General features: G+C 43.7%; 1 long non-coding RNA gene across 1 annotated transcript; it reads left to right on the top strand.

Moving 5' to 3' along the window:
- The first annotated feature begins 970 nt into the window (after window positions 1-970).
- Window positions 971-7,182, top strand: LOC129383095 (uncharacterized). Its single transcript, XR_008611027.1, has 3 exons — window positions 971-1,016; window positions 6,269-6,344; window positions 6,863-7,182. It is a non-coding gene; the product is annotated as an uncharacterized lncRNA (long non-coding RNA).
- The last annotated feature ends 2,095 nt before the right edge of the window (window positions 7,183-9,277 follow it).

The raw sequence follows: 9,277 nt of genomic DNA on the forward strand, positions 1-9,277 counted from the left end.
GGCTTACAGGGCAGCCTTGTCAACAGACTTGTGACTGACAAAGCTGCCATGACCCAGAAGCGCCCGAAAGAACATATTGTGCATTTTTCCAGAGCAGAAGACTTCATTTCTCATATTTGGGTACCATCATAACTTATGTCCTCGGGCGCAAAGAAATTTTTCTGCATTCAATCGTCTGAGACCAGAGTCTCAAAACACGGCCACATAAATACGAATGTAACCGAAAAATCTATCTCGTTACACCACTACGTTGTATTTAGACAATAAAACGACAAAGCGGTATTATAACGCTGATGAGCTCAAAAATCGACATGCCTCGTAGGCTTGCTTCGACCTCACCGGTCGTGTTATAGAATAGTTGTGTTTAATGCCCAAATATCCGGCATAAGGTACATGTGGCAAGACTGTCTGTATGGCGAGGCACAGAGTAGTGAACTTTCACCGCACGCTTTACCCACATTTGGGGTTATCTGTTTACTTCCGCTGGAAATTATAGCTTTTTTAAGAGCCTTCGTAAATCCGGTGCGGTGCAATAAATGCATGTGAAAGGCTTATTCTGTTGGGCTGCATTTGCAAGACGGGTACAGCAATCAACAGAGCGCTGCAATTATTAGTCACTTCAAAACGCTTGGCTCGGGCGATTGCCCTCCAGATGCTGCTTTTACTGCCAGTATAAACCCATGCTATGGTCTTTAGAGTATTTCAGTATCCTGAACAAAGAAGCGTTGACATTCTTTCCGTTACTGTGGGAAAGGAAATCATTAAAAAGTGTACGTTGACTGGTACAATAAATCGGACGTCCATAAACACTATCTGTGACGATATTACTTGCTTTATTGCTACAGGGCACATCGTTTTATGTCATCTATGGTTGTAAAAATGAAATGGGTGCTTGGTAAACTATTCTTTCTAATAGTATTTCGTTACTCTTATAATTTTTTTGCGAACGACTCGAATAAAAAGCTCCTCTCGATGGATGCGTCCCACAGCATTCAAGTTCCAGCTAAGCCTCAATCGTGAGTAAGCCAGACTCATGGCAAACATTATTTTAAAAATGTCATCAGCTTAGTTCATACCAGCTAATGACGTAAGACATCAGGGGGCTTTGATTACTCTGCAAAACATTGCATATTTTACATTCCGGCCGTCCTTTGTTAATCTTGATTTATTACTGCTGAAATTGGCACACGCACGATTCAGTATGCGTTATGGTGCTGCTTTGAAGCGTAGAGTGCGTGCGCTGATTCTAAAATGAAATCGTCATTGAAAGAGGCTGCTAGTGCACTAACCTTGATGGAAAATAGGAGAAAAGAGTAAACAAGACGTTAACTGTTAAGAACAAAAGAGCTACAGAAAATCGGAGAATTGTCTAATAATGCGTAAGCATTGTTTGTCTCGGCTGTCTTCGTTATTTCTTTGTTTCGCTTGCTTACTTTTCCTAGCTAGCGCGCGTCTACCGATGGCCTTACCGTTGACGTGGCATACTTTGGCGTCAGAAAGGCGATCCGACCGATTCATCGCGATCGCAGGCTCACGTCTGGGCCCTCTAACGCAGTATTCATGCCATAGCGTTCATCGCCCCGTCTCACAGAAAACCCGATGGTGGCATAGGCGTCGGCATCCGCCGTCGAGAAAGTGAGCCCCTTCCATGTATTTACTATGCGGCACTCGAGTTTTTCTTCTGTCACTGAAGTTGCTTACACCTTGTCTTACGCTTACGCTTTTAGCAAAGTTATATTCCTGGGGATTTTCAGAATGGCAACCCACGAATAAATGCCATGAAACAAAGCACCGACAGCGCATGCCTTTTTTGTTAAGTCCTCTCACAGTGAAATATCGAAAGTGCGAAACAATGACAAAAGAGCGGTCAATCCATGAGGCTGCGTTTCTACCAGAAAGGTCTCCTTCGTTTATAGATTTCAACGCCACCGTTTTCCGGTAAACGTAACTGTTATATAAGCTGCTGCTGCTGGGAAGTGTGAGATTCAGTCAGGAATCTGTTAATGCCATCGCGTTCCACTATTAAAGACAAATCATAAGGGTCCTGCATTTTCTTGATGAGAGGAAGCCGGAGAGAAACGAATGAAAGGTAGGGGGTAATCCAAGGACGGGCGCTGTTAGCTACCCCACAGTTGGGGAGAGGAAAAATCGAATACGAGATAAGGATAAACAAGAAAAATAATAATCAGTCGTTCACAGTCACTCAATTTGCACTGACAAGCGTTTATAAAATCCAGTGCCCTTCAACAAACGCAGAAGGGCTTTCGTGGCTTTTGATAAAAGAACGCATTGGTCATAGTTCACGGATCTTTGCTTGTGAGAGCGCCCTATTGTCTATCAGGATGATCTTTGCTTCTAAGCTACGTCGTTGAGTGTCAATTGATAGGCAGCGAATCAGAACGTGCTCTATACTTGCGGACAACTTTCTGCGGCTATGAAAGGAAAACTACGGAAGTGGAGCTTGTGCGCAAGTGTTACCCCGCCAAGTAGTCCGCAAGCGTTTGACAGACCTTTTTGCTGCTTGGAACAGACGCAGAATCGACGCATCTTACATTGTGACGGCTTCGCCTTTGCCAAGACGCGCGAGGAAAAATCTGCAAAATAAGTGGACGTTTACATTCACTGGTGTTGTTTTATTTTATTTAACTGTTGCTAAACCATTGAAATCTGAACCTGGCAACGTTTAAAGTTCGAACGTTATCTACTGAGGCGAGTCTAGCAGTGTTATTGGAGGAATTAGAGGTTAGTAAATGGGATATAATAGGGCTCAGTGAGGTTAGGAGGACAAAAGAAGCATATACAGTGATAAAAAGCGGGCACGTACTGTGCTACGCGCGCATAGCGGAGAGACGAGAACTAGGAGTCGGACTCCTGATTATTAAGCATATAGCTGGTAACATACAGGAATCCCACAGCATAAACGGGAGGGTGGCAGGTCTTGCTGTGAAACTTAATGAGAGGTACAAATTGAAAGTAGTACAGGTCGACGCCCCTACATCCAGTCATGATGACCAGGAAGTCGAAAGCTTTTATGAAGACGTGGAATCGGCGATGGGTACCGTCAAAACAAAATACACTATACTGATGGGCGACTTCAATGCCAAGGTAGGCAAGAAGCAGGCTGGAGACAAGTCAGTGGGGGAATAAGGCATAGGCTCTAGGAATAGCAGGGGAGAGTTATTAGTAGAATTTGCAGAGCAGAATATTATGCGGATAATGAATACCTTCTTCCGCAAGCGGGTTAGCCGAAAGTGGACATTGAGGAGCCCAAATGGCGAGACTAGAAATGAAATAGACTTCGTACTCTGCGCTAACCCTGGCATCATACAAGATGTGGACGTGCTCGGCAATGTGCGCTGCAGTGACCATAGGATGGTAAGAACTCGAATTAGCCTAGACTTGAGGAGGGAACGGAAGAACCTGGTACATAAGAAGCCAATCAATGAGTTAGCGATAAGAGGGAAAATAGAAGAATTCCGGATCAAGCTACAGAACAGGTATTCGGCTTTAACTCAGGAAGAGGATGTTAGTGTTCAAGATATGAACGACAATATTATGGGTCTCATTAAGGAGTGTGCAATAGAAATCGGTGGTAACTCCGTTAGACAGCATGCCAGTAATCTATCGCAGGAGACGAAAAATCTGAACAAGAAACGCCAATGTATGCAAGCTTCTAACCCTACAGCTAGAATAGAACTGGCAGAACTTTCCAAGTTAATCAACAAGAGTAAGACAGCTGACATAATGAAGTATAATATGGATAGAATTGAACATGCTCTCAGGAACGGAGGAAGCCTAAAAGCAGTGAAGAAGAAACTAGAAATAGGCAAGAATCAGATGCATGCGTTAAGAGACAAAGCCGGCAATATCGTTACTATTATGGATGAGATAGTTCAAGTGGCTGAGTAGTTCTATAGAGATGTATACAGTACCAGTAGCACCCACGACGATAATGTCAGAGGAAATAGTCTAGAGGAATTTGAAATCCCGCATGTAACGCCGGAAGAAGTAAAGAACGCCTTGGGAGCTATGAAAAGATAGAAGTAAGCAGATTTGTTGAAGGATGGTGGGAACGTTGTTCTAGAAAGACTGGCCACTCTATATACACAATGCCTCATGACCTCGAGCGTACCGGAATCCTGGAAGAACGCTAACATAATCCTAATCCAGAAGAAAGGGGACGCCAAAGACTTGAAAAATTATAGACCGATCAGCTTACTGTCCGTTCCCTACAAAGTATTTACTAAGGTAATCGCAAATAGAATCAGGAACACATTAGACTTCTGTCAACCAAAGGACCAGGCAGGATTCCGTAAAGGCTACTCAACAATAGACCATATTCACACTATCAATCAGGCGATAGAGAAATGTACGGAATATAAACAACCCTTATATATGGCAGGACATGTAATGAGGAGGGAAGACAACCGGTGGTCATTAATGGTTACGGACTGGATTCCAAGGGAAGGGAAGCGTAGCAGGGGGCGGCAGAAAGTTAGGTGGGTGGATGACATTCAGAAGTTTGCAGGGACAACATGGCCACAATTAGTACATGACCAGGGTAGTTGGAGAATTATGGGAGAGGCCTTTGCCCTGCAGTGGACGTAACAAGGCTGATGATGATGAGGATGATGAATAAAGTGTTTATGTTTTCTCTTACCCAGCTTAAACTAACAGAGATGAAAACACGGGGCTCTCTCCGGAAGCACTCGCACTTGTGCACGCTTTGCCTCCGTAGCTTTCCCTTCATTGTCACAGAAAGATGTCCGCGAATATGGAGCCTCATCACACCCGCACAAATCACACATCATACTGTTGACCATTCCTATCTGGAACGAATAGGAATTTGTAAATGTGAGGCCCAACCACACGCGACACAGTAAAGTTGTTTCCCGACGGGAGAGTCCAGGTAGCAAGCGAAGTAGCGAGCTAGGGTGGGGAGAGTGCAAGCGTCAGTTGGTGAAAAGCAGTGAATTCCCTCGTAGTAGTGTAGTGTGGCGAGTAATTGACTGACGTTGTCCTGCAGCATCATTTCTTGGAAGTGGTATAGGACCACGCTGATATGTTGGTTGAGCCGTGCTCGCAGCATCATCCGCACTGTCGTTGCCGATAATTCCGCAATGGCTTGGCGACGATAAAAGTACAATATCGTGGCCTTTCTAAAAACTAAAACAAGTGAAGGCAGCTACTAAAACCGATATGAAGGGGTAAAGTTTAAATATTGTCTAAAGTAAACCAAATTTTGCACATCTAGTTTTGTGGCCAATATATTATGCAATTCTGAGAGTTGCTGACGATCCTGAGACGATACTAATTCGATCCGGATTGTTGGACCATTTAGCAGGGACTATTCTTGGTAGCAATCAGGAAAGCCTATCCAGGTCAGCACTCCTCACGATCAGAAGTCCACGTGTCAGACCGGCATAAGTTCGCTCACCCGTAAGTTTTAGCGGCGACTATTCTTGGTCGAAATCCGGAAATACTATCCAGGTCAGCCCTCACCGCAATCAGAAATGTATGTGTGACATCGGCATAATATCGCTCACCCTTAAGTTCCGATTCGCCCACCCCCAAATTTAAGTTGGGCCACCCCTCGTTTTACACTTGGCCAATACCGAAATTTCAATTTTACCCACCCCCAAATTTAGGTACGCCAGCCCCCAAACTTCAAGTTGACCTGCCCTCAAATTTCAGTTGGCCCAGCCCTACTATAAGCTTCCCCGTGCATTTTCTAAGCAGCCCTATGTATCTCTATGGGTACCCCTTTTTCATATAATCAAATTATTTTAAATTGTTCCTTATCGCTTATCGCCAACCGTCTACATTTGTACTAACAGAACGAGTAAATGTCTTAAATGTGCAAATTACGCATTTGTAGCCGCATACAATGCATTAAGCTTTTCGCGTGGCATAGCTTGGGAACAGCCAAAGAATGCGTGCGTATTAATATACAAATACTGAAATATGATGAAGGCAAGGTCTACTGCTCCGATAGGTGAAGGATGATGTCGATTAAGGATGTCGTTTGCCGTGCAGGTATCTTTACGCTTTGCGGAAGAGTAGAGTAACTGCTTTTGTTTTAGGTTAGGCATTGTACAACGCCCATTTTCAGCCAACTATAGCCCTTTACATACATGTATGCACCAATATGGCATAACGTCGCGCTATGCTGAATATTTTTGTAAGTGGTAACCACACGGAAGTAATAGAAAAAGACTTGAGATGTTAAGGAACCCGAAGAAAACAGGTCATTTCTTTTGATGCCCAGCATAACCAAACAGCAAAAAGCATGCAGCTGAAGGTGATCCTGGTGGGGTTGGCCATTCTTGGTCTCATTGTGACAGGTGAGTTGCCTTGCTCTTGAAGTTGAACCTAACACTGAACCTAAGCTTGAAATGAGCTTGAAATTTTGTTGCATCTGAAAAACGTTTCCTCTCTTATATATATTTATTGATTTTACCTAAGGCTGATATATTTACTTTTGCATTGTTACACAACCTAGATGTCGCCAACATCACCATCTTATTGCGAGTTCATTGCCCGAAGCAGTCACCTAGCACAGAGATCTCGCGTTGACCATACCAAGCTCCAACTGAAGCAATTTAACACGCTAGTGTTCACAATTCTTCATCGCATTCCGCCACGCTTCCTTTCCTGTCACAACGACTGTTCTGCTGTAAAAGGACAGGTATACATGGATAGGAAATTAAATGCATAAACACAGGTCAGAGCCTGTATAAGCTGTCCCAAGATATTTTTTAATGTTGTCCTGGTGGGTTCCATTGCAACATGAATATTAATTTGGTATTTTTTGTGTTCTCGAAGCTGTTTCTGCTGTCCGTTACCTCCATTTTTTCTCCAGAGGGAGGCGCCATGCCGGCCAGCAGCTCCAGCGAAGCCGAGGCCAGGGTTGATCCCGAGACTGCTGAACGAGCCGAGCAGAGCAACGTCGAGGAGGCACGCATCAGCGAAGCATGCATGGCTTCCCTGTGCGGGTAGTAACTAGATGCAAGAGTGTGGGACGTTCGAAAGATTGTCTTCTTCAAGAGCAGCGGGAATGATACCTCAGGAAATACCGGCACTGTGCAGCGCTCCAAACCGTCTTACGGTGGCTAATATTGGGGCTTGGGATTTGCTGCGTCGCGTGCTCTTGCATTTGTACAAGTTACAATAAATATGAGATCTGCACCTTCGGTCTTTATGAATTACTGATGCTGAAAAAATTGGTTGCGTGCCACGGCCGCTGAAGCTCTACTTGCGGCTAACGATGAGTACCTCTCAGATGATCTATGCGGCCCTCCATAATAATTGATTTATTACAACTGATGCAAACAATACTTCTGGCTAAAGTAGCAAACAAGATAAATGACTCACTGGAAGAGATAAATTTTATTTAACCAGTAGCGGGACAACGAGGGACCTTTTCTGCCGTGTACTAGCTCTTCGAAACTCAAAGTTTTCTTCACCTCCCACTTGTTCAAACGATGCGTACAGACTGATGCTGTTCTTATTTTCTCAGTCTTAATCAGCTATTGCCAGAAAGGAATATGCCCCAGTTAACATTTCGCAAGTTTCATTAGGTTTCAATAGAAAGTGACAAGTATAAGCAGCAGGCACAGAGGGCATTTCAAGTAAAGAAAAAAAAAACATTCGGTTTGTCTCCCTGCACTCAAGAAGGGGACAGAGAAACTATACAGATAAAATAAAAACGGAAGAGATAAACACTGCACACAAACACGTGCACAGCTGGAGCATGCGACAAATTAGACTAGCCAACCTTGACCTAAGCTATAGAAACCTGTTGCTAGTGGTAAGCCTAATGCATTCGTCACTCTCTGCGGCAGCGGTGATTGAGGCTGCGGTTGTGTAATGCTCAGTCTCGAAATTGTCTGTAATAAAGGCGACGCTGCAGTCACTATTTGTTGTCTTTGTACGCACTTGGCACATCCCCTAATAGCGTGGTTTGCGGTTTCCTTATCGTTGTTCATACGCAGGGTTCCTGGACAATTTGGAAGCTGAATAGCCCGTAAATGCTTCTTGCAAAGTTCGCCAATGAATGTCGGCTGTTATTTGTTGGGAAAGCGCCACGCCTCTTCTTGTAACGAAATCAAGATAAGGCCTGACACTTTATCAAAACAAGGAAACAAACAAGAGACAGGGTACTGGAACCACATTTCAGCTACAAACAAAAAGCTAGATGAATTCTGAAAACGGTCTCCTAAAGGGTAAGAATTGCCTGGCTCGGCCCTGACTTAATGTTTGCTTATTTTTGCTTACATTTCTTTCCTAGCCTAAGGGCGTATGCCTGTGCGCGACTTTGCGGTTTGTAAGAATAACTGGTTTTAGTAGACAATAACGTGGCTATTTCATAGGGTACTTACCTTCCATTATTATCACGGAAACAGCGATGACCAAAAAAATTGTCTCAATGAGCAAAGTACCAGAACAGAAACCCATGAAGCCAAATCAGTATTGTTATTTCAAGGGTTTTTTCGTCGCCGATGCAAATGACGCTGGCAAATTGAGATGTTTTCAGAACCACAAACGTATTATTTCTGCCACCTGACTTGAAAGTTCTGGTTTTTTTTTCATGCCCGCCAGCCAAAAAAGACGCCTATTCGGTGCGGCCAACGTGTCAAGACTTTGCAACTTGCTTTTTTTTTTTTGTAGTGGCATGGTGCGGGAATGGGGGTGAGGGGAGCGCGTCCAGCGAAATGAGCTTCACCCCTATTTCTGTTTCACAACACTTTAAACAAGCCAACCGTTGACTGTGGGTTCCTTCCCGCGCCATTAATAAATCCAATAAGTAAGCCGCTTGTCATATTCAGAAAAGACAGGTAAATGATGCTGCGCTGTGATTATTTCTCTATTTCAGCAAGGTTTTTATTTATTGCTGTGCCATGCCGTGCTCCATGATTGTAAAACTTTGTTTATAATACTTCAGGATATTAACACAGAGCTTAAACACTTTAGCGTCTGGCACTATGCGAATATATGATAAACATACCTGCATGCTTCTTATGTAAGCTCATTCTTTAAGTTAAGCTTACCAAGCATGGTACCATGTTCATTTGAAAGGTAAGTTGTTTCTTCTTCCGTTGCAGCGCCACTCTTGAATATCTGTGAAGGGCGTATACATTTTCGAGGAAACAAAACAGTGCACTCATTTTTCTATTTACTTTACTCAACCTTCCGTCAATGACCTTATACCTTCGTGAATAAAAACCGAGTCGTAATAACCACCCGCTCTTTAATGCGTAAGATATCTTTGGCGAGC

This window comes from Dermacentor andersoni, chromosome 3, assembly GCF_023375885.2.
Source record: "Dermacentor andersoni chromosome 3, qqDerAnde1_hic_scaffold, whole genome shotgun sequence".
Lineage (NCBI taxonomy): Eukaryota > Metazoa > Arthropoda > Arachnida > Ixodida > Ixodidae > Dermacentor > Dermacentor andersoni.